The sequence below is a fragment of the Pseudochaenichthys georgianus genome, chromosome 22 (assembly GCF_902827115.2).
Source record: "Pseudochaenichthys georgianus chromosome 22, fPseGeo1.2, whole genome shotgun sequence".
Taxonomy (NCBI): Eukaryota; Metazoa; Chordata; class Actinopteri; order Perciformes; family Channichthyidae; genus Pseudochaenichthys; species Pseudochaenichthys georgianus.
This window is the reverse complement of record NC_047524.1, coordinates 31,570,462-31,597,310: the sequence shown is the minus strand read 5'-3', so window position 1 is coordinate 31,597,310 and position 26,849 is coordinate 31,570,462. Positions and strand designations below refer to the sequence as shown.

The 26,849-nt window shown below is 42.0% G+C and overlaps 1 pseudogene; it reads right to left on the bottom strand.

Moving 5' to 3' along the window:
* Positions 1-396: 396 nt before the first annotated feature.
* Positions 397-12,080, bottom strand: LOC117467477 (retinol dehydrogenase 14-like; annotated as a pseudogene).
* Between the last annotated feature and the right edge of the window lie 14,769 nt (positions 12,081-26,849).

The following is a 26,849-nucleotide window of genomic DNA, read 5'->3' as shown; positions in this document are numbered from 1 at the left end:
AATCACGCATTGAAGAGAAGTTCTACACTCATCATTTTTCCATTATTTACTATCATGGCATAACCATTAAGGATGTGCTTCTCTATTCTTCATTAACAACCAAGCATAACAAATAATGTTTCTTCATAATTTAAATAAAATGAACTTAATGATTAAACATTTGAAATGAACCAGAAAAATCTGCTCAAAATGTATTACACCTGAATGTAGGTATTTTAACACATATTTAGCCTTTAACAACATTGTGCTTCCTGCTATTTGAATATTGCACCAGTCCATAATGTGATTTCAATACAATGTATTCATTGTGCAACCCTAAAACTGATTCCAACACTGAATATTCACACATTGTTAGGATTTCAGACAATTGTCTTTGGATGAGCATTCCTGAGGCTCTCACGTGGTGATGCCCACCATGACCTCACTAATGTCCCACCTCTCGGTCTGTGGCCTTGTCCAGCAGAACCTGAGGCTGACAGTCAGCAAAGCATTTCCCCTGAACACCGTCCACATCTGGGCTGCGAGCCAGAAACACTGAGGTCCTTCTTCAGGGCTTTTAAACAGACTCCGGGAGAGCAGGTTAAACAGTGGCTTCGCCAACAGCGGGATGCGGACGTGCCTCCCCAGGCTGGTCCTCACGATGCCTGGGGTCAGAGCGTTCACAGTCACACCCAGCTCGAGGGTGAACAGCAGGTAGGCCAGTTTGCTGCGGCTGTAAGCGAAGGCCTTGTTGTAGCTTTGCTCGCTGTTCAGGTCCTCGAAGTCGATGTGGCCGTGCTTGTAGAGTTTGGAGGAGACCACCACGATGCGGCTGGGGGTTGAGCGTTTCAGGAGGTCCAGAAGCAGGTGGGTGAGCAGGAAGTGGCCCAGGTGGTTCACCCCGAACTGCATCTCGAAGCCGTCCTTTGTCTTGGTGTAAGGACACTGGTAGATGCCGGCGTTGTTGATGAGGACGTCTAACCGAGGCTCCCCCTGTTCAGTGGATCACAATAAAGGAGGTTATCATGTTCTGTGTCAAAGGTAAAGACAGGGCTTCAGACATTTAGAACATTCCCCAGCAAACCGTCTCAGTTCAAAATAGATATATGGATAATTTATTGTTGGGAAATTATTTTGTAACAGCAGCAATGTGTTCAGGCATTACAATATTTTGTAATAGTTTAAGGTGAAAAAACAAACAAACATTAAAACAAAATATATAAAAGATAAAAACCATCAACAGCAGCAAGTATGCATATCTACAGTAAAAAGGACATGAACCACTACTAATATAGAATGTTCTATAAAAGACCAATACATTGTAGCAGAAACATATATGTAAATATATTGGTTTTTTTTCTGCTCCTTTCTTTAAAATAAAAAAAGTTTCTTCTTTTTCTTCTTCTTCTTTCTATGTCTTTGTATGCACCATTGTATGCAAATTCCTTATCTGTAAACCTACTTGGTAATAAAACGGATAAAATAAGACTTCTCTCAGATTCTGAGAGAAGTCTTATTTGAACAGAAAAGCACCAAATGAGTGAGGATCTAGCAGTTCTTGGCATGAGTGCTGTATTATGAATTATGGAAATTGAGGATTTCAATCGTATTTTGTCTCTGCATTTAACTAATCCTAGTATTAGGAGCAGTGGGCAGCAAATATATGGGTACATTGGTACTTGGTTGTATAGGGACTTGAACCAGCAACCCTCCAGTTCCCTAGACAAGTGCCTACAGGCTGAGCTGCTGTCCGGGAAATAACTGAATCTGAATCCATTCAGTGATGAATACATCAATAAATGACTGACTATTGGAAGTAATGTAAAATTATTCGTAAACTATAAAAACTGTATAAAAAAATCTGACTGTAGATTTGTCAATAAAGACACACTTTATTATTAATTCAAATATACTGAAAATGTACTTTCCTAACCATGGTGATGGTCTATCGGCACCTATTTTTAATACAAAAATAATAACATAATTCCCTGTTTTTCATTAGTTTTATAAGTCAAGAGACTGGCTTATATAGTTGAAAACGTATTTAAATATGTGATATTAGCAAATATAATGTATGCCAAATTAATAGTGTTTTTTTCAACAAGGGACAAAATGTTGAATTGTGTTGGATATATTCTATAATTTTTAAGATTAGCCACGTAATTCATAACAATTTACGTTTTTTGAATGACGTTTGGCTTGACGTTATTGTGTACAAATGTATGCTGGGCATTTAAACAGTGATTCAGCGCCACTCGATTAAGTAGTATGCTTGAAATAGTGGCTCTGGGGAGCAACTTTACTCGACATTGAGAAACGGCCACAGTGCGGATGTTCAGTTCCTAACAACGACAACTCGTGTTTACTACCCATATCTTTGCTTTTAAAATGTGAGTAGAAGCAGTGGCGACTGGTCATTAAGGCACAGCCCCACCTAGTGTCAGCAGAAAGTATTACAAATAATGATTACAAAAAAAATGCAAAAAAAAAATATAAAATATATTTTAAGATCATGTTTAATCATCTCATTCGTCTGTACATTGCTGTGTTAGTCTGTGTTCTTCTAATTAGTGTCTACAGTGTGTGCCTATTGAGCTGTTTGAGCCATGTGAGACAAAATCCTGCCCCTCCCTCTCCCTGTCTAAATGAACGGTGACTGTAAAAACTACACTGCGCATGCCCAGAGTATTTTACTATTTAATGTGTGTGGCAAAAGAATAATGACCATGGGGCACTGAGCTGCCATCCCAACTATACCGCATCTCACATCATTCAGAGCTGATCCAGTAATGAGTGACCCGACAGTGAAGAATAAATATATTTATAATAACTAGTTTAGCTTGTTCCAGAGGTAGATAAAATAGCTAAGTGTGTTAGGTCTAACTCTTGTGTGTTGCTCCGCTCACCGGTCCGGCGGGTGGAGCTGCAGGATTTCTGCTTCACACACGTTGCATACCGCTATTTTACTGTCTTTTTCGGACACCTTAAAATACTGCCAGACCGGTGAAGCCATTTTGGCGAGCTTGTTTTGCCGCACACAGAGAAAAGTGTCATGTATTTTACGTCATGCGATCAGCTCTCGCGGTGACCGATCGATTGGAGCATCCCTACTCTCCTTTGACTTCAATACATAATTTTTCCGAAATAAGGTCCCATGGACCGGAAGTAGATGTAGATGGGCATGACTTTGCCACTCTATACGTAATCTTACTTCTTTCTTCTCTTTCTCTGTACCTGTTGGAAGTCTTTCCTTCAACAATGTGAGGGTCCAAGGACAGAGGGTATCATATTCGTAATCTTACTTCTTTCTTCTCTTTCTCTGTATACTTATGTCCCAAATATGTATGATACTAACCCAGCTTGCTTGGATTTTTTTTGTTGTGTCTGTCACTTGGCAGTTGTCGGCATTGAGGCGTCACCTGCATCTTGAGTCGTGGCTGTCCCTGTTGCTGTGGTCCTGCCTGACGCTCACCTTACTGCTTCTTTGATGGCAGCCAGAGGATTGTTCATCTTCTTTTAAATAGACACATGATGTTTTCTAGCGTTTGGCCTACCTATGTTGTACATTTATTATCTTTTCAATTGCCATACAACATCCATTGCACGTCTGTCCAATCCTGGGACAGGGTTCCCTCCTCTGTAGCTCTCCCCAAGGTTTCTTCTGTTTTTTCCCATCAAATGTGGGGTTTTGTTGGAAGTCTTTCCTTGTCTGATGTGAGGGTCCACGGACAGAGGGTATCGTATTCGTAATATGTGTGTGTTAACTGATGTCACTCATATAATGTTAATGCAGGTTTTGCTTTGCCTTCAATGTAGCCTAGAAAAGCAAAAGGCACTGGTAATTGGTACTCCCAGTTTACTGGGATGGGGTTCGATTCCCTGCGGTGTCCTGCTGGTTTCTTTGGCATGTACATGACAGACCATACTTCTTTTGCCTGAAAAAGGTGAAGAAGCATCTAAAACTGCATATAACATTGATAGCATGCTGTTACTTAAATACATATGCCAGATGAAGGCTAAAGACTAAAGGGTGAGTGACGCTTTGCTTAATCTCCATAACGCAGAGAAGGAAGACTGCACATCCATGCTTAACAAGCTTCTTACAACTTTTGTGCATGTACTAGTCAGTGATGCTAACGTAACGGGAAGGCAAGTTAATTTATTATTTATATGTTGAACTTAAAATATATGATAACGTGACAGTCTGTGACATGCCCATGAAAAAATAGAAATAAAAGGCTCGCGAAAGCTAACGTTTGGAGTTGGTGACTATGTATTCTTAGCTATAGCTTAACGATTTATTAAATAATATTGCAAAAGTAACGTTGACACATTCACTGCACATCTGGTCCTCAGACGGAGTGCCCAGAATCTGCTCCGCTGCTCTGACTGAGCTCTAATCTGCCTATCCGAGCGGCACGTTCCAACCTCTTTATAAACAGTCTATGGTACCCACCGTAACAACAGCGCTCTGCATTCACCAACGGTCCAGTCCAAAATATTCAACTTTTTCTAAAATGTTGCAACACATTTGCGCAGCTTACAGCATTCACACACATTTTCAGCAGGAAAAGCATTGTTCTTTTTCAAATCGACCTTTTTTAGTTTATTATAGAAAGCGTTTGAGGGCAGCCGTTTGTGACGAGACAAAACGCATACAAAAATAAAATGCATTTTTCTTATATGACTTTATTTAAAAAAAAAGAAGAAGATGGTTTTAGCTATGAAACATGACGCTAAATAAAACATTGAGATCACATTAAGACTACATCATCGTGTTCCATGGCGACGGATCGCCTAGCATTGAACTTTACCAACTCATATCATGTGGTGGAAACTCCATAGAATCCATCGGTACCACTTTACAATAAGACTACCCTTATAAAGGATTCATAAAGGGTTTATAATTAGGTTGTAAACACTTTATTAATCATTAAGAACCATTTATAAACCAGTTCTAACATAGTTTTCATACATCAACACAGGCTCACTATTTGGCAAGATGACTAAGCCTTATATTGGCTAGCTAGCGAGAATCAACTCAGTGAACAACAGATACCAAGGATGCTGGCTGATGAAGAAGACGAAGTAAACTAGGTAGCCAATATAAGACTTAGCAGTACAGATAAAAGTGGGCTCACTATTTGGCAAGCAACCGGTCACAGTTGCCCTGTTTAACTCATGTCTTATAAAAGCTTATTAAAGTGTTCACAACCTAATTAATAAATGAATTACAAACTATTCATACACCCTTTATAAGGGTAGTCTTATTATAAAGTGGTACCCACAGTTCTTACTATTTCAACAAAACTCAATATTTGATCAAATCCAAACTATTCCATCTAGGTGGCATGTGGCTGAAAGCTTCATAAAAAAGAAGAAAGTGATGTCAACTTACATCTCTTTTAAATGTATAGCTTAATTTAAGTTTAATAAGAACAGCATGCAGGAATGTAATCTGATTATGCGTTTGTGTTATGTAGTTACTTTTGTCTTTCAGTAAAGCTTAGAAAAAGGTAAACCAGAACCATGAACAAAGAGAAACTACTCGACAACTTCCAGAAGAGGGATGTGTTGACGATAAGCATTCAGTTAGCAGATGTAAATCAAACCATAGATATACCATTATTATACAGACACTGCGGTAATACTGTAGCTCGAGTCCCAGAGTCTCTAAACCTTCAACATGCTACTGTAAAACCTCATCTCTTTGCTTTAGTCTCAGATTTCCTAAATCAATTGGTCAAAGCCTTTCGAGGCCCCGGTGGCCTGCAGCCAAAAGCAACAGCAGAGAGTCGAATCCTTCCACTTCCACCAGCGCTGCTGAGGCTGGGACTGCTGTGGTTGCTTTCACAGTTGGGGCTCTACCAGCAGCACTAATGTGGTAATAACATCTGTAACATCTGGGACACATCAGAGTGAGAGCGGAGCTTGTAACAGACAAATAATCCTGAGTCCAGCCGCTGATATGCCTCAGATTCCCATCACACCGGTAGCAGCCTACGGAGGGAAATAAAAACGGCTATCCCCTTAAACAAACTATTACCAGAATATGAACACATTTATCACAGCGCAGTTAAGCAACAATAACAGAATAAAAAGTGTGGAGTCGGATTTGGCCAATTGGTCTTGAGTTGGACACATGTCCTCTAAAAACGGGTCTAGAACCTCCCAGGCCTGCTCAGCCTCCTGCCTCTCCTCCCAGGAGAGTGATGCCAGCTGCTCAGCCCCTACCTCTCTACCAGGGAGGACTTACGCTATAAACTCAAGCATTGCAGTACCAAAGCTGCTGGTTGGTTATAGGTGAAGGCGACATTAAGCTAGCGTACGCATTTATGTGTGCATCACATGCTAAAGTGTCAAGTCCTCTGTAGTATCGTGTGCAAACACTCGCACAGGACTCTCCATGATGACCTTACACCGACAGTCCCACTCTTTCTGCGTCTCACTTTAACTAAATTATACTACTCCTGTTCGGACTAATTCTGACAAATAACTGAAACACTATTTATGTATTTGATATGTACTATGTATTGTGTTTTTTGCCATTATTATTCACCTGGTTTTTGTTCTTGTAACTTTAAAACATACCTTGTTTGGGCAACATTAATTGTGTCAATCAATTAGTAAACTGCCCAGATAAATGGTGTCTTTCTTTGAACAATGGACTGGAGAAAGTTGTTTCCAAAGAACAATGAGATGTACATCTTACCAGTTGTTGTAAAGGACCTGTGAACTGTCCGTCCTATGTTTGTCCCTAAGGTCTGTGGCAGGAAACCAGACGTTATGACACATAAGGGGGGGGTGTTCGGACCTCACACCATAGCATTTGAGCAATGGAAGACAATTTGCCTGGATCCTTTACGGCTGTCAACACCCTCCATTACTTCGTGCAACCTGATATTACTTTTTGTACCTAGATTTGAAAACCAGCTCATAAAAAGACAACACAGATCTTTTTCTCCGCAGCTCCAGTGGCCACAGCGGGTGGATTGCCATTTGCCAGTAACACCCTTCTGAAAACGGACCTTTGCTCATCTCACCATCAGATGGCGAATTGATTACGAGGGCAATTGCTTAAAAGATTACTAGTAAGTCGCTGATCCACAGAAACCAAGTTAGCATCCAACTGCTACAATAGTAGGTGTACACATATGAAAACATACTGTAGTTCTGAACATTATATTCCGTTTTTGGTTCATCTGTTTCCTGTTTTATTTTGAAAGTTTTATCTCGCTGTGTCTGCTTTCAATTCCTGTCTTTGTGTGTCTTCCCGCCTGTGTTGATTATCTGTCCTTAAAAGTTCCACATCTGTACATCTTTTGTTGTCATAAATCGTTCCATCCGTTTTGTTCCATTCCGTTCTGCCTTTCTTAGCATGTACCTTAAAAAAAAGGTAGTTTCTGTTAAAAGTACAAGTCTCCTGCTTTTGTATCTACCCTGCTCCGCTTCTTGAGACAAACACATTTCCTTAAATACTAGGCCTACACGCTGGAATGTTTCAACCATAAATGACCCAGACTAATCAAATTCATCCATTATCAAAACGGTTGCCAGTTAATTTTCTGTCGAACTCTGTCCAAGCGTTTCGGCCCCGCCCTTTGGGTAACTGGATCACAACCCAAAGACATGTGATACTGATGATGTCAGCTCACACCGAGGCACGCATCCATTCTCCAAGGTCCCAGACCAATAAGATTAGGCAGTGTCCCATTAGAATGAAGTGTTTCCCAACATGGTGGTGATAAGCTGGGGTCCTGCACTAGGAATAAACCTTGTGACTTGTGTCAGAACATACAGCACCCGAGCCTCCGCAACCGTGACCTGAAGGACTCAACTCCACACGCTGATGAAGTTCTTTATTTATGTTACATGTTAAACCAAAACCATGTCCCGCGTCACTGCGCTATCAGCTTTCTGTATATCACCACTTTAGAAATCCTATCACACGCATTCTGTAAGGTTTTCCCACTTTTCTATCCAAACATAGCAACAGCGGAGTCCATGCATTCCCACGTCCGAGCCCGAGCTTTCTCACACGAGGAGAACAAAAATAACAAAACAATTAAAGAACTATCTATCATCCAGCTAATAAAAAACAGCTTTAACTGACATAATGTATGGCCTGGATGACAGCCACAGTCCCAGTGTGTCACTAGCCCCGGCCAGGACTCCGTTTTGATAAATGGAAGCCGCACTGGTTTTGGAAGTGAAGAAATAGGGATCGGCCTGCCCAGACTGTGGAGCTCAACACTTGTAGCTGAGCGCTCCCAGGACACATGTCCTTCTCCACCAACTCCCGACCGCTGTGACCCATCACGCCCTCTGCGGCGGCCCGGGCCTCAGGCTACACGCCGCATGAGGTTTGAGTAAGAGGTAGCTCTCACCTTCAGCGTTCACTGCTGCTGGGTGTTCAGCAGTCTCACAGCTGCAATGTTTTATATTTAAACAAGAACACAAGTAAGATATATGGCATGGTAACTGTCTCTGTCTGGTGACCTTTGAACTGTTCGCTGATTTCCAAGTTTCCAGCTAATACCGTTGGATATTAAGCATTTCATCTCAACCACGTGTCAAGGCTCTTACTGTCATGTGGTCATAGCTACAAGTCAATGGACATCTTAGGTCACCGGCTCCTCCAACAGGGCAACACAACACAGACAACATAGTTGAAATAGTAAAAGTAATACAAATAAAATAGAATATAAATCGTGCAAGGAGAGTCTATATACAAGTAATTGGAATATGATATATTAGATGAATAATTAGTAGATTGCAAACAGATGGATGTTATGGATGTTCAACAGTCGTATGGCTTGTGGGATGAAGCGGTCCCGAGTCTGGGTAATGGACAGACCGTGTTGTTGTTGTTCTTACTCCCTGTCAATAACCCTCTCCACTCCTGCTGCTTCCTGCCTGGTCAGTGGAACGTTCACACGCACAGTCACCTGAACATGAGCCCAACTCCAGGTTAACCGTTAGCGTTACCTTTAGCTTCAGTAGGTATTAGCAGTGGTGACGCCACACATAAGGAGTCATATCTCTAACTTAGATACACACTGTAACACCACAGTGTAGACATACTCTGCTCAAGATAAAAGCATTCAATTATTAGCATTACTGACGAATACAAGTCCACAGCCCATTTCATAAAAGATATAACATACTATTGAATTATTGTATTACAGATCAAGTGATGTGCATGCGAACATGGCCTCTGTTTCCACCAACACTCATAATCACTAGGATGCTCCTGTTCGACACGTGGCTTCGTCTTGTTTCCAGACCCTCCGTGAGATTTGAAGCGCCTGCATGTCGTTTCTGTGGTTTCCTCCGTTGACTCCTCCTCTTCCTCTCAGAACACGCCCGTGATGACTGAGGATTGAACCAAATGAAGATACTAGATAATAAAATGTATTATTGAATTGTATGTACTGATCATCAGGAGCTATAGTGTTTCAAGTGTCAAGGCTCTTCTTGTCATGTGTGCCTAGCTACAGTGGATGTGTGGCAATGGACATCTTAGCTCACAGGCTCCTCCCACAGTGCAACACAACAACACAGATACAATAGTGCAAGTCAATCAAATCAAATAGAATATACTAGAAACAGAATATATTAGAAACAGTGCAGAATAGTCTCTATGCAGTAATTGGAATATTGATATATGAGTTGCAAACAGATGAATGTAATGGATGTTGTTTCAACAGTTCAGGTGTTTAGCAGTCTTATGGCCTGTGGGATGAAGCTGTCCCTGAGTCTGATGGTTTTAGTCCGGATGCTGCGGTACCGCCTGCCAGACGGCAGCAGACAGAACAGTTTGTGGCTGGGGTGATGGGGTCTTTTGTAATCCTGAGGGCTTTCTTCCTGAGCCGCTGGGAGTAGAGGTCCTCCATGGATGGCAGCTCCGTCCTGATGATGTTCTCTGCAGTTTTCACCACCCTCTGTAAAGCCTTACGATTGAGGTGCAGCTGCCGTACCAGGCCGTGATGCAGCCAGTCAGGATCCTCTCTATGGAGCACCTGTAGAAGGTCAGGATCCTCTCTAGCACCTGTAGAAGGTCAGGGTCCTCTCTATGGAGCACCTGTAGAAGGTCAGGATCCTCTCTAGCACCTGTAGAAGGTCAGGGTCCTCTCTATGGAGCACCTGTAGAAGGTCAGGATGCTCTCTATGAGCACCTGAAGGTCAGGATCCTCTCTATGGTGCACCTGTAGAAGGTCAGGGTCCTCTCTATGGAGCACCTGTAGAAGGTCAGGATGCTCTCTATGAGCACCTGTAGAAGGTCAGGATGCTCTCTATGAGCACCTGAAGGTCAGGATCCTCTCTATGGAGCACCTGTAGAAGGTCAGGATGCTCTCTATGGTGCACCTGTAGAAGGTCAGGATCCTCTCTATGGAGCACCTGTAGAAGGTCAGGATCCTCTCTATGGAGCACCTGTAGAAGGTCAGGATCCTCTCTATGGACCACCTGTAGAAGGTCAGGATCCTCTCTATGGAGCACCTGTAGAAGGTCAGGATGCTCTCTATGGGGCACCTGTAGAAGGTCAGGATCCTCTCTATGGACCACCTGTAGAAGGTCAGGATCCTCTCTATGGAGCACCTGTAGGAGGTCAGGATCCTCTCTATGGGGCACCTGTAGAAGGTCAGGATCCTCTCTATGGAGCACCTGTAGAAGGTCAGGATGCTCTCTATGGAGCACCTGTAGAAGGTCAGGATCCTCTCTATGGAGCACCTGTAGAAGGTCAGGATCCTCTCTATGGAGCACCTGTAGAAGGTCAGGATCCTCTCTATGGAGCACCTGAAGGTCAGGATCCTCTCTATGGAGCACCTGGAGAAGGTCAGGATCCTCTCTATGGAGCACCTGTAGAAGGTCAGGATCCTCTCTATGGAGCACCTGTAGAAGGTCAGGATCCTCTCTATGGAGCACCTGTAGAAGGTCAGGATCCTCTCTATGGAGCACCTGTAGAAGGTCAGGATCCTCTCTATGGAGCACCTGTAGAAGGTCAGGATCCTCTCTATGGAGCACCTGAAGGTCAGGATCCTCTCTATGGAGCACCTGGAGAAGGTCAGGATCCTCTCTATGGAGCACCTGTAGAAGGTCAGGATGCTCTCTATGGAGCACCTGTAGAAGGTCAGGATCCTCTCTATGGAGCACCTGTAGAAGGTCAGGATCCTCTCTATGGAGCACCTGTAGAAGGTCAGGATCCTCTCTATGGAGCACCTGAAGGTCAGGATCCTCTCTATGCAGCACCTGAAGGTCAGGATCCTCTCTATGGAGCACCTGAAGGTCAGGATCCTCTCTATGGAGCACCTGAAGGTCAGGATGCTCTCTATGAGCACCTGAAGGTCAGGATCCTCTCTATGGAGCACCTGTAGAAGGTCAGGATCCTCTCTATGGAGCACCTGAAGGTCAGGATGCTCTCTATGAGCACCTGAAGGTCAGGATCCTCTCTATGGAGCACCTGTAGAAGGTCAGGATCCTCTCTATGGAGCACCTGTAGAAGGTCAGGATCCTCTCTATGGAGCACCTGTAGAAGGTCAGGATCCTCTCTATGGAGCACCTGTAGAAGGTCAGGATCCTCTCTATGGAGCACCTGTAGAAGGTCAGGATGCTCTCTATGGAGCACCTGTAGAAGGTCAGGATCCTCTCTATGGAGCACCTGTAGAAGGTCAGGATCCTCTCTATGGAGCACCTGTAGAAGGTCAGGATCCTCTCTATGGAGCACCTGTAGAAGGTCAGGATCCTCTCTATGGAGCACCTGTAGAAGGTCAGGATCCTCTCTATGGAGCACCTGTAGAAGGTCAGGATCCTCTCTATGGTGCACCTGTAGAAGGTCAGGATCCTCTCTATCAGTGGGCCCCGCTATTATATATAAAATATTTTGAAATAAACGTGTTTCCTTGTACGATGCGCCTGCATGGTAGTCTGAATTCCGTAGGCGGCTTCAGATGTTCCCACGGACCCTAACACATCGGCAGCGAATCGGTATTGTTTTCAGGATCTCTGACCTGATGTGATTGGACCATGACGCTGTCTCTTATGTTCACACCCGCCATTAGTTTTCTGGATGAGACCTCATTCACTGTTTTGAGAGCATACATGACTCTGGTAACTTTGACCCCAGTACCGTCAGAGAAGCAGGAGCCTTCATTAGGCTACTGGAAGATCAGGCTTTCAAGGTCCTTCTGCAACTGTTCCACCACATAACGCCACATGTGGACTTCCTCTGTCCCCAGCTCCAGAAGAAGAACATATACATGGCTGCATCAGCAGTTCCAACAGGACATACAAAAGATCAGGGAGTAGCTTTATTCCTGTTGTTAATACGATGGTATGCTTTCTCTCTTTTATTATTATATCTCTCTCATTATTAATATTATAAATGATCCTTGTCCTTCGCAGAGATTCTGACCATTCCATGGTTGAGCAAGGCAGTAGCCAACATTTGACCTACTTTTCTTTGATGAAATGTGTTTATTAGGAACTAATACGAAAAGCATGACATGTGACTGCAAGGAGCTGAACAAAAATAGCTACTTATAAATAGCTAACATGTGAACAGTTAAACATTGATATTCTATTGGTGAAACTAACCTGTGATTTATTAGTAGAAGTTACTGAATGTTTTGAGTAAAGGCCATGTGGAAAAAGATTATAAAGAAATAGTTGTGGTGACTATTGCCACACACATCTATATAACACACTGCAGGAAATGGACGACCCCAAAAAGCAGAATAGGGCCCTAATAATTGCCATCTTTATATAGATTTTTGTTGCAATCTGATCTACCTGCGTATACAGTCTTAATCACCTTGCATGTACAACCGCTTTGTTTAGACAACCAAGTTTTGACAAAACTGTAACTAAATTAATCTCATCATTTAAGTTTCTCATCAAACTACGTCACTGTACCCAATTAAGCATAAACCAACCATCAGGTTCCAATATGAAGGTAGATATGGTGCAAAATGCGAGAGCGTGTAAAACCTGATGTGAGCACTTGCAGAAAAACAATCTGAGCTTGTGTGCACTTGTATAAAATATCCACGTAACTGTTGAACCAAATTTGAAGTCACAGAAGAATAAAAAAAGTTTTGTAGCTTGTAGAAAAAAAATGAATTTAGTGATAAAATGTTCACTTGCAGAAAAATATATATTTTTTAAATATATTTTCCATTACAACTGCAACTTGGTTATTACAACCTCTCAAATCAGTCATTACAACTTGACGAATCTGCTCTGTGGCAGTATAAATCGACGAATCTGCGGTCTTGACTTTGACTGCTACACTTCTTGCGATAAATGTGTTGCAAAAGGAATTTTCACCCGTAGATGTGGGGGGAGGGGGGGGGGGGGTTGGAGCGAAGGGATTAGGTTTGTATCATAAAGATAAAGCAACACTTTCTCAGAATAAAGCAAAACTATGAGTTTAAAAGAAAAAAAACCTATAAATTGCAAACAAATCATTTGTGTAATCATGTAAACTATAAGTATTTTTTCTTTGTTTTAACACAGGTTTTTGTTTGCAGTTCTTGTTTCTTCTTTCTCAATGATCAGACTTTTGCTCTCACTGCAGCTCTCTCATTTGCGCTCCCTCATTTGTTGTTTGAGATTTTGACACAAACATCCTGGGGGGTGCTGGCACCCCCAATAAATATGTTTTTTATTATAAATTATTATTATATTTATTAAATTAAATCAGAAATATTATTGATTACATCAATGCAAATGTGAAACAAATAAATGTTTGACCAAAAACATAAAGCGAACACAGGTGATATGATTAGGCCAATGGCCAGCACCCATTCTATTTTTGACAACAAGGTGGAGGGAGAACTCTCTCCTGTCAGACGGAGAGTCTCAGATAACCTCAGCTCAGTGAGGTAAAGGACTCTCAGTGTTTAGATAGTTAACTTTAGTCTAGTTATCTTAGTGGGTCTCAAATGGTTTGTTTTAAAAGGGGAGTGATTTGTAAAATATCTATAAAGAAATAGAAAATCTGTTTACAGTTCTGTTTCATATGGGTGTTGTTGAGAGATGTATCCATAGATCTCTTCATTTTGCTCTCAAAGTGCACCAGATTGATGCTTTTAACTTCAATATTTAAAAAAAAATCTTCCCCACTAGAGGAGGTGAGGTCCACCCCCCACTTGTAAAAAATAGCACTTTACCCCTGCTTACACCTATATGCCGTGAGCTGATTACCGAGCCTTCATTGTAACAGTCGCGGGTACACTGTGTGTGTGTGTGTGTGTGTGTGTGTGTGTGTGTGTGTGTGTGTGTGTGTGTGTGTGTGTGTGTGTGTGTGTGTGTGTGTGTGTGTGTGTGTGTGTGTGTGTGTGTGTGCGGAGTGTTGCAGTAAACAATTTAACTGTAGCGCTGGTGCATTAATGGGAAACCCTTAATGTTTGAGCACCCTCTATGAAACGTCAAGCTACCCCACAGTACCCCCTAGAGAAAATCTCTGGCACCGCCACTGACCGGCACTAGGTTGGGCCGGCGTGGAGGCCCTCCGACAGTGGGTCGCGTTTGCCATTCGATCAGTGAGAGGAGAGGAGAAAAATGCAACAACAATGGTCAAAATCCGTTAATATATGGATGAGTGGGGGGACACCCGAGACCGGGCAATGTCCCCGTTAGAAACTGGGTGAAATAGCCAAAAAAAATCAAAATAATAAAACCGGGGAAAAGTGAAAAAAAAGTGTCCGAAAATAGGCACTCGTGAGGCGGGCAGAGTCCCCTGTCAACTCCCGTTACATTCCTCCATGGTGTCATTTGAGCGGGGGGGTCAAAAGGGCTTGACCAAGGCCGACCCAAAGTGCACGGTGGGCGGACTCATCACCTCCGTGATGAGTCTCCATTGTGATTTGAAAACTTCCATCAAACGAGTCCTTCGGTGCGCGGGGAAAAAAACGCGTCAGAATCGTCACTTCCTGTACTGACAGTGGAGGTGTCCTGAGAGTGGAGGTCTGCACCGGAACTGTCCTGAGACATGGGTCTGTGTGCGAGGGGGCGGGACGGTTTGCACACACGCGGCTGCTCCATGCAGCAACACACGGCAGGGATGGCGGAGAGAAGCGCTCCAAGGTGTGGTTACATGTTACCCGTCTTGAGGTGGACAATGTTCTTTGCCAATTGTGCAATAAGAATTTAGCATGTAAGGGCGGTAACACGAGCAATTTGTCTAAACATTTAGCAAAAGTCTACCACATTCAGACGGAGAAATGTACCGGGTTGGACTGTCTTTCTAGTAGCTTTGTAGCCCCATCCACGAGTAACGTTTCCACGTCAGCAACACACAGAGTTAACACAATGATACAAACATGGGTTAATGATTAGACCCATAAAATGTTCAGCTATTCTGTTTACAGTTCTGTTATCACATTATTTAATACCATTTGTTAAAACATTGTTGTTTCTTTTGATGTGAAATATTATTTATAGGGCCGGGACTTTAACGCGTTAATTAAGATTAATTAATTACACAAAAATTAACGCGTTAAAAAAATTAACGCATTTTAATCGCACTTATTTTTGCACAGCGGAACGTTTCTCACTGGATGAGTTTCAGGCGTACCGATTATACTGGAGCACCAACTAACGTTCATGACTTCAGCATGGGACTTCAAACAACAACAAACCACGGTGAACAATAGTCAAACATGAACGAACAAGCTGATGAGACCGCTTTGGTCGGCCCCGTGGATGGGACATTTTGTTTTAAAAAACGGACGGATGGAAGCGTCGATAAGAGCACGGTTGTGTGCAAATTATGCAAAAAAGAATTTGCATATCACCGCAGCACATCAAGCCTAAAGTATCACCTAAATGCAAAGCATGTGGCAGCTAGCGTGGACGTTAGCCCGACTCCGAGTGCACGGAACCACACCCTGACCCAACCCACACTCAACCAGATGACTGGTTTCAGGGCCAGGATAAGTAAGTCCACGTCTGAGAAAATAACCAACTCCCTGGCTCACTGGATTGCACTCGACTGTAGACCACTTGGAGTAAAATCTGGGCTCGACATTAAGGACTGCCCGATGGCCCGGGGCCATCTAGTATTTAGCTCGGGCAATGAAGCCTCACCTGCTGGTTGCCCGGGCAATCTATTATGCCAGTATCATGCAGCTGGCGGATCCAGTAATGAGTGACCCGACAGTAAAACTAAACATATCTATAACTAGTTTAGGTAGTTTGAGAGGTAATTAAAAATAGCTACGTGTGATATTCTAACCTGAAGTGTGTGTTTTGTTCCGCTCACCGCTGCATGTGGTTATGCAGAGCTGCGTGTCGAGTCTCGACTCGTCAGCAGCAGCTGATCTCTCTCTCCCGTCAGATTAGACTTCACTCACGTTTATGTCCATATCGATCAGATCCAGCTAGTTCTAGCTAATGATATGACTACCTGCTTATTAAAAGACACCTACACAATAAGTGTCGCTATGCAACTGGATGAGGCCACAAAGTATAGCGCAGCATTATGCATTTGTTTACATGCCCACCGGAACCCCGAGGCATTACCAACAGATCAACGCACAATCAACCCACACAGGACATCTCTTTCTCCACATTAAGTGTTAGACATTAGAATTGACTATTCTTGTCTGTCACATACTCTTCTTGTCTGTCACATACTCTTCTTGTCTGTCACATAAGTGGCGCAACTGAAGCGGTATTGCTCTAAAGGGAAATTATTTTGACCGAAGATATTTAGATTTGCCGGCTAACGGGAACTCTGACGTGTGCTTCGGGGATGCGCTCGGCTCCTCTCGACTGCTGCTCGGGTCTGCTCGGTCAGCTTCCGGATGAGGAGGCATTCGTTCGACCAATTTACAGTAGTTAACATTACAAACATTTTAACAGGGGCCATAATAGTGTAAATAATGTTTGTTTTGGCAGTTATAACTGAATGTAATGTTTTCTACTTTTTTCCATCTGGGAAGGCATTTGCCTTCATCAGATGGAAAGTGTTTTGACCAACAACTTAAGTATTTCTTATAGCTATGCAGGAAGCGAGCAAACACAAACAAGAACAAACAAACAAGTGAAATGAAGAATAAAATTGAAATTGTACAATATAATATTGTGGTGGTTCATCTTATAATTCAGTCTAGAGAATGCACCAGACAGCATCTAAGACCTGCACACATCTACATGTTCTAGGGGGACGGAGGCCCCCCAAACCCTTCGTGCCATTTCGTCCGCGTGCATTTTTCAGGGCAATCTCTATTGGGCTCAGGGCCATCTGCAAATGAGCTTAGATGGCCCACAGGGCCATCTCCCAAAATCCTTAATGTCATGCACTTGGACTGTAGACCACTTGGAGTAAAATCCATGTGAAAATTGCTTCTCCCTGTTCTCAGGTCAAATATGTATATTTGATTAAAAATGCGATTAATTTCGATTAATTAATTACAAAGCCTCTAATTAATTAATCGAGTCCCGGCTCTAATTATTTATTTAATTTAAATAAAAAGCAATGTTAATTTTGTTCACAATTTGTTTGGTTAATTTATAATATATGTATTTTTGAATCAAGTATTCATCTTTATTGTCTTCATTGTTAGTTTCCACATGCCTAAAACAACCTCAAGCTAAATCTAAAAGTTGATAGCTAAATAAGAGCGTTTGAGAAATTGTGCAAGGCATAATATTCCGAATAGTCGATTAATCGTTGCATTAATCGATAGATTAATCGATTATCAAATTAGTCGCAGCCCTATTCCAGAGTTGAATTTAGCACAATTGCATACAAACGTCAAGGGATTTTAAGATTCTGAAGTCTTCGTTCTAAATAGAAAATAGCATGGTGTAGTGCAGTGAAAAGAGAGTCGGAGGCTGTGTATTAAGAATGGAGTTCTAATCTTTATTATCCATTAATATCAGAGAGGTTAACACATGCACTGCTCTGCCTGATGAGCTAGCAGGAATGGCAGCTAAAGCTACAGGTGTTCCCCACTAAAGGGTCCGTGTGGCAACACAATAAGCAAGGTGAATGATGGTCCCACATGGTGTCTCCACAATGGATAATTTCCAAAGGCTTTAAAAACACAGCAGGAGCCCAAGACAATTATAAAACTTGTCATTATTTCAGTACAGTTCAATTGGTTTTATTTTCATAAACGGTTATCAACCGTTAGTGCCAAAGCAGTAGGCTATAATATATGAATTACTGCTGTAGACTACAACCACTACTTGTTTAGCTAGCATAAACTCAACAAAGCTAGCGTTAGCTGGCTAACTGACGTTATTTTGCCGGTAAACTGCACGATATAAAACGGTGGTCTTCAAAGCGGATGTAATCCTCAATCACAATAATAATATTCAAAGTAATACTGGGCAAGTAATGGGCAAAACTTACCGTTGATTGACGCGCCATGTCAGCGGACTGGTAGCGACACGAACCGTTAGCCCCGCAGTCTCCAGTCACCCGAGCCTCGTCGTTCTGATAGCTCCGCCCCTTCGCTCCAACCCCCCTCCCTCCCCCCATATCTACAGGTGAAAATTACTTTTGCAACACATTTATCGCAAGAAGTGTAGCAAAAGTCAAGACCGCAGATTTGTCGATTTATACTGCCACAGACCAGATTGGTGAAGTTGTAATGACTGATTTGAGAGGTTGTAATAACCAAGTTGCAGTTGTAATGGAAAATATATTTAAAAAATATGTATTTTTCTGCAAGTGAACAATTCATCACGAAGTACATTTTTTTTCTACAAGTTACAACACTTTTTTCTTCTGTGACTTCAAATTTGGTTCACAGTTACGTGGATATTTTATATAAGTGTAAATGTATGCACACAAACTCAGATTTCTTTTCTGCAAGTGCTCACATCAGGTTTTACACGCTCTCACATTTTGCACCATATCTACCTTCATACTACAAGCCCTTTAGGGTTATTTTCTCTCCTAAACAATGATTCTCCAACCCATGACCTTTTGAACGCACCGCAAGTTCCAACACCCTAATACACACCCAAATCCCCCACAAATTGCGTTCACTGCTTTAAATGTATCTATAGTGAGGTAAGCTGCTCTTTAATGTCAGGCATAGCTCTTGATGTGAAGCACTTGAACCAAGCTCTGAGAAAGCACAAACTCCTCCTAATGCGCTTGGCTGATTCGTTTCCTGTGCTACAGTCATTCTCAAATTGGTCTCAGCCCCAGCATAATTCTCAATAGTTTGGATTTTTGGTCTTCAGAGAGTCTCCTGGGAGCCACACTGACAGGCCTGACCTCGGCTGACCCTGGCTGTGATTACCATCCAGTAGGAGGAGGCTCTGGAAACCTGAGAGCACACTGGGTGTGGTGGATTTACACAGAAACAGTGTCTGTGTCTTTGTTCTATGACTCAAATATGTCAGTAAATACCCCACTGGTCAATGTCTGAAGCTTCAATGTGTCATATAAACAGTGGTTGCTAACAACTGAATAAAGGAGAATACTAAACATCATGACACCGACCATGAGTCAACGTTGAACTTAGCTGTGGCTAACGTTAGTTTTTTACTTTGAGGGATTGCATTTACGTTTTAAGAATCATAAAGCGCTGTTAATATGTGAAGATTATCCGAATTAACAAAACATACACGTATCTAAAAGGTCCCCTATTATACTGTTTTTCATCAATATATATAGGTCTCAGATATATACAAAACATGTCTCTGTGAAGTGTTTGGCTCCAAACACCAAACAGATCAATGCAGCATCCCATAATCCCCTCTGTTTCAGCCCTGTTTCCAAAGTGCTGAGTGTCTGTTACTTTAGATGAAAATAAGGAGCCCCTCCCCACGCCCCTCTGAGAGATATTTGGTTAAAAAGAACACAATGGTGCTCTAGGAGGAGATTCAGGTGATAAGGTGGGGGGCGGGGGGTTACCTTGGTTGGTTATATCTTACACAGGCTACGCCCTCTACTGGACTCTATGGGTACTACCCTCAATCATGCTATGCGAGCATTCACCTCCTGAGATATCTATAAACGTAGCCAGCCCCTCGGGGGGGCCTACCTGAATGCGTGCGCAAGCTCATCGTATATAACGCGGCCACACCTCCTGACTGTCATCCTTTTCTCTTCAGCGAGCGAGCAACAACTGAAGCAGAGAAAGTAAAACGTTTGAAAGAAGAGGAAAGAGTTATCATACCTTCATGGAGTCGCCATTTCTAGAGACCCGGGCCTGTCCTTCGTGCCCTGGATTAATAGCGGGCGCCGATCCCCACTACCTCTGCTTCGAGTGTTTGGGGGACCAGGATATGGCCGTGGCGGTGCCATTCACGTTCGCTATTCCAGCGGGGCGGATGGCTCCGTTTGCCGGGGAGGAGGATGACGAGGACTTCTTGTTGTCGGGCACTTCCGGGTCCGGCGTCAATGGAAGTCCACCGCCCAGGTCTGTACTTCTCCCTGGTGATGACCATGGCGGCGGAGCGTGGCAGCCCATCTGCTCCCAGCAGGCAGCAGGCTGGGCAGAGAGCCTCTGCCCCGCTGCCACGTGACAGGGCCAGGCGGCTGCAAATAAACACGGGTGTGTTGGGCGTATCGCTCATTGCTCTTCCGCAAGATGCCCCACCTCATAATGCTAAACGGGAGCAAATGTTAATAGGGGACCCGATTATCCCAGTGGTGGCCGCGGGAGCTAACGGAGCTGCAGGGGGCTTCCAGCCGGCGTCCCGGAGCTAGCCCACTGCGGCTCCGTTAGGTCCGGGCGGTGGAGTCCGTCTTTTCTTAACGTGTGAATAACAAGCATTAAGAATAACAAAATATAGATAATTCTCTTGCACATTGTCTCATTTGATTATGAATGTAACGTTTATATAGGGGAACTACACTGTTAGCAGTAACGTGGTATGCATGTATTTCCTGCTAGCTTAGCTTCTTAGCCTGAGCTAGCTCTGTTTACTTCCAGTTCGGAGGCAGCAGGTCCCGCCTCGGCTCCGCCTCTTTGCCCTTATTTGGAGCAGGCGGGATTAGACTGACGTCACAGTCGAGCCGTTAGTGGCCGACTCCGCCTACTAAGGGCTTCACGGCAACTCTGCAGAATCCTGTGGGTGACGTCACGGACCCTACGTCCATTTATATATACAGTCTATGGTGTGGACGGAAGTTTTTTTGCGATTGCGTTTGCGTTAATCCTATGCGTTTAGCCGTTTTCGTCCTCGTGTGGCCGGGGCCTACATTGACTCAAGTAGTGTACTTAATTACAATGTTGACGTACTTGTACTTTACATGAGTATTTCCATTGTATGCTACTTTGTACTTTGTACTTCTAGTCTAGGCATTAAAACTAGCTGCACCTTTACTAGCTTTGATAACACTTAATGCAATAATAATTATCATCAAAACATATCATATTATTCTGAAATGGACCAATCTAGTCTATCAGATATTGGGGTGCGGCTCTTTTTTCATTCTCAAAAAAAAACCATTCCGTCAGTTTTCGTGTGAACAACCAAGTTCAACGCCATCAAGGAGTGACTGAAAGTGTGTGATGTATCCCCGAATGTACAATTCAAAATCATCAACTGTGATGGCAGGTTTTAGCCCCACTTCTGAGCAGGTCTTTAGTTATAAACACATTTGAAGTGTTTGGATGACATTGTGTTAATATAAATTAGTTTGAGTCATACTGAAGTCTAACCAGTACAGCGTGTCAAGCTGAAGCAGGAACCACTTCCTGTTTCAACTTTGACCCAAAATCCCTCAACGGTGATGGATGTTAACAACATACAGATTACGTAATAATTACTGTTTTGTTTGTTTTGTACGGGCCAGCGAAAAACAATGTTACGAAGTCCAGATGTAAAAAAAAGCTTCTGATAAAATAAAATAATCTTCAAATACCTCTAATTCTACAAATTAAAAATGAATTCCCAAGAATTGAGCTGAAGCACTTGTCTTTTTTTCTCGATAAAGCATCAGCCCTGTGTTTAGCCGAGATTAAAGCAAACAGTGATACATCGTAACGCACTTTGAAAAGCATAATTAGAGAGATGTAATTTGCCAGCTGCACTAATCCATCATACGGGTATGTTCTGTCAGCCTGGGCTACATCAGAGGCTGCAGCACCCTAAATCTCTCCCTCTCCGTGCATTGATTTGCTCTTACTACCTACTCTGGAGTCATTATCAGGATATGTAAACAACTTAACAGTGGGCATGTTCCTGTACTTTGGATGACTGATTATGCTTCAGTGACTTTCATGCAATGCACGAATCCTTCCTTCCCTCCAGTGGACCCTGCGATCTCCCACACTCTCGTTCATTGAGCACAAAGCGTGGAAAGCGCGACCCACTGAAAAGTGTGGTAGCCATTTTCTGCACGAACACTTTCCCCCTCATGACCACCATTGGGCCTGATGATAATTAGCTGTACACGCCAAGGAGAGAAGTGGGAAAGGCTGGAACGCCTTTGGTGGTGGGAGTCTTTGGCGTAGTTCATGGAGGTCTATCCAGTCACTTGGCGAGAAGATTTCATCATGATTCACAGCTCTGTGGTTAGATAAAACAGTGAAATATTGGGATGATGGCTGGGCCCGCTGAACTTTTTCTCCACTCCCTCGGTGCTGCGCTGCCCGGCTCTGTTTATAGCCTTTCAAAGCTTGGTTGTTTTGGCACAGCCAGTGGCTTACACGAAATGAATTATAATTTCTAAATGTCCTCTCTGGAGATCACTGAATCCATTTTAAACTGTTTTATAATCGCTGCACTGTGTTGCTGTCAAAATGTCCCCACCTGGAGCAACATAAATTGTAACCATCAGGTTGCTATCACACTTCTACCTCATTACAAGACTGAAGATAAATACATGTCACTTGAGCAATTTATTTCAAAGACAAGAGTTGTCTTTTGGTGCGATTTGTGTGCTTAAAAAAATTATTGTTAACATTTTATAAAACACGGACGTAGTCTCCGTGACCCATACAGTTCACCATTAGTCATTCCTTGGCATGACATGGCAGAGATACCAAACACTTTTTCCAATATGCAAGAGGCTTGTAATGGCGGTAGAAATAAAATGTAGGTCGCATTCACACATATTAGTCTGTTTCTTTGGTTCGCACCAGACGACAGTTTGTTACATTGATTCATTTTTCAGAAGGTTCGGTTTGCGTTCACAGGGGAAAAACTCAAACGGACTGAAACTAAACTAAAGTCATGTGCACGGAAGTGCTGTTCAACAATTGGTCAGACATTAAGCGGGTAAAAACGCAAATCCCGGCCATTACTACCGTAGCCCCCACCATGGAGCATCAGCAGGCTATTTTCCTGCTTCTGTTAATCTGGAGAGCATATCAACAGACTCTAGCGGACGGTGCACATGATTAGATAATCAGATAACGTGCGTTAAAAAACATAATAACACATATACCAACCCAGTCTCACGGCATTTCGTGTTCACCAACACGATTTTTAATCTATTGATTCGTGTTCACCATCACGATTTGCCCCTTTTTTCGTGTTGCACAGCACGATTTTAAAAGCAATGTATTTCTACTGGTAACGTGTTTCGTGCCTGCAGGCTGCAGCACGTCTTTTTCTCCGGTCGAGTCGTGGAAGACCGGAAGCTGTGTGGTTCATAAAAACATGTTCTTACTCAATATCAAGCCACAGTTATTGCTTTTATTTTAAATCGTATAATTTCGGACTTTTGTTGCCGTCTGTGAGGAAAATAAATGGGGCTCAGAGCCTCAGGATACTGAAATCTGTATTTTTAAATATTTTTTTCCTTCTAATTCGTTATTCTTTTCAAAATAACACACTGTTATTTACTCACCAATAACACACAATTATCCTTGCTTTTATTTATTGGTTTAATTCCATAATCTCGGGCTTTTTTGGCGTCCGTCAGGAATTGAATTTCAAAATAAATATAACCGGAAACAAACATAGGCATTTCGAGCTATGGTTTTAAGCTCGCTGATTGGATGTGTTAGCCGCAATGCATGCTGGGATTTGGTGTTTATATTATATGAAATCCGGAAAACATTTTAAAAGAATAAAATAATACTTAATTCCGAGTGCTCTTGCTTTTCTCTTTGAAAGTCATCACATAACGGCATTGTAATACATGGTTCGGCTGCATTACATATTACAGATCTGCCGTAGTTCTTTATTTAGAGAGCCCTGATGAGAAGACCTTTGGAAAAACTGGAAGAAATGCCGCCGAAACGGAATACTTGACGTGGATCATAAATATATCAACAATTAAACAACATCTTCAATTTCTCTTCACACAATACGTCTCCTTGCAGTATCAACACTAATCCGGCTGACTTTTACATTTGATCTAATTCATAGATAGCTTATATTTACACCATAACGGTGCACAGCTGATAGAAAAGGACTGTAGTTTTCAAAGATATTACTGATTTTCTTTGAATGTAAGAATGTAAATACTGAGTCTGAAATAGTATAGCAATATGCTGTAAAATGATGTGAAAGCATGCATAAAACTATAATACAAAGTTATTAAGGCTGTGTGTACCTTGTGTGCACCTCCTAGTGGTTAAGGCACGTTATTGAATTATTGTTTTTATGTGTTATATTTGATTACAAAAATATTAAGAGTACATACTTTCATAGGGGGAAAGTATAAATATAGAAATATAGAATATAAAAATCAAGAAGATACTATAAGTGATCTCTACAATAAAACAGTTTAGTGCAGGATGTACAAAGATATTAATAGGAGGAGGTGCAAAACAGAAAAACGGATTAACCTTTATTTAAACATTAAATAACAGATTAAGGTATTCTTTTAAATAAGAAAAAAACTTTGGGGGTATCTATCTACAGATAAATATTAAGCCTGACAAAGTACTTAACGTCTAATATATTGCTTTCCTGCAATGTTAACTATGTTGAAGCACTTATTCTAACTGATAGTATACACATTAATTATACTCTTATGTATGTAGATAGAATAAGACATGTGCAGAATATGAATATGTTTAATGGTGGAGGTACACACATATTGATAGATGTCTTGTAATGCACTGTTGAGGAACCTGTGACCCAAGTTTTTCATTCATTGCATAACTACACCGTAGTTGTGTATGATATGTCAATAAACCTTTGGAAATCTTGAAAGGGATGTGCAAAATAGCCATAATATACAGTCTTTAATTAACTATTAGTAGAGAATAACGAGTAATTAATATACTTTATTACTTGTTTCCATTCATGTCAATTGCAGATACATGTTTAGTCTTCTCAAGCACCAACTATCAAATATCTCTCCTGATTGTTGGCACTTGACAATCACCTTCCCTGAATTTTACTCAGGTGTAACTAAAGTCTGATTTAAGGGTTGTTTATATTTCACATCATTAATCAGAATCTGCAAAGTAACTCAAATAAATGCAGTGGAGTAAAAATACCAGGTTAACCTCTGAAATGTCGTGGAGTAGAATTACAAAGTATCAATGCTATATATTAATGCTGCGCATTATGGACACAAGCAATTTTCACCCATTTATGAATTATATGTTTTACATTTGATAACACCAATGTGTTTAATACTGGCAACTTCTAATTGTGGGAAAAACGGAAACGTTCAGTCGAGACGTCCCATAGAACATTTTGCGAAACACAATAACCAGCATGTGTAGTTCTGAGGGGGTGTTCGATTCCAGTTTTGGATAGTCTGGCGTGGTTTCGTTCCATTTCACACAGCTGTTTGACGCTCTGCATCACCTTACGGGAACTGTAGTCCTAAACGATAGCTGGGGATTATGGGTAGTGTAGTGTCTTCGGCCATCCTAAACTCAGAAATGTTGACAATCGCAATGATGCTCGAAATGTCCCTTATAGGCCTACGTCTGTTTCCGGTTATTTTTATTTTGAAATTCAGTTCCTGACGAACGCCAAAAAAGCCCGAGATTATGGAATTAAACCAATAAATAAAAGCAAGGATAATTGTGTGTTATTGGTGAGTAAATAACAGTGTGTTATTTTGAAAAGAATAACAAATTAGAAGGAAAAAAATATTTAAAAATACAGATTTCAGTATCCTGAGGCTCTGAGCCCCATCTATTTTCCTCACAGACGGCAACAAAAGTCCGAAATGATACGATTTAAAATAAAAGCAATAATTGTGGCTTGATATTGAGTAAGAACATGTTTTTATGAACCACACAGCTTCCGGTCTCCCACGACCCCACCGGAGAAAAAGACGTGCTGCAGGCAGTAGAAATACATTGCTTTTAAAATCTTGCTGTGCAGCACGAAAAAAAGGGGCAAATCGTGTTAGTGAACACGAATCAATAGATTCAAAATCGTGTTGGTGAACACGAAATGCCGTGAGACTGGGTTGGCAATGCACATATGAAAATAAACCACGCCAGTTAAGGCTAAAGAAGACCTCGTCGTCATGACCAGTTTATTGCTATACATGTGACTCTGTCAACAGACATAAACGAGTGAAGTCTAATCTGACGGGAGAGAGAGATCAGCTGCTGCTGACGAGTGGAGACGCAGCTCTGCATGATCACATGCAGCGGTGAGCGGAACAACACACACACTTAATGTTAGAATATCACACATAGCTATTTTAATTACCTCTCAAACTACCGTAACTAGTTATAGATATGTTTAGTTTTACTGTCGGGTCACTCATTACTGGATCCGCCAGCTGCATGATACTGACGGGCCGTGTTATTGTAAATTACTGTACACTTTTGAATAGTTAATCTACTAATTTGTAACTGTAGTTTGTTTAATATCGAATCATATCAATTTGTTTTAAAGCTCAATAAATAACAAAGAAGACCTTTGACCGGCACTTTTCAAATTTTGTCCGGAAGATTTAAACTTTAACGGACATGTTGCGAAAAAATATTCTAACGGGAACTCTGCTGCTACTGTCACTT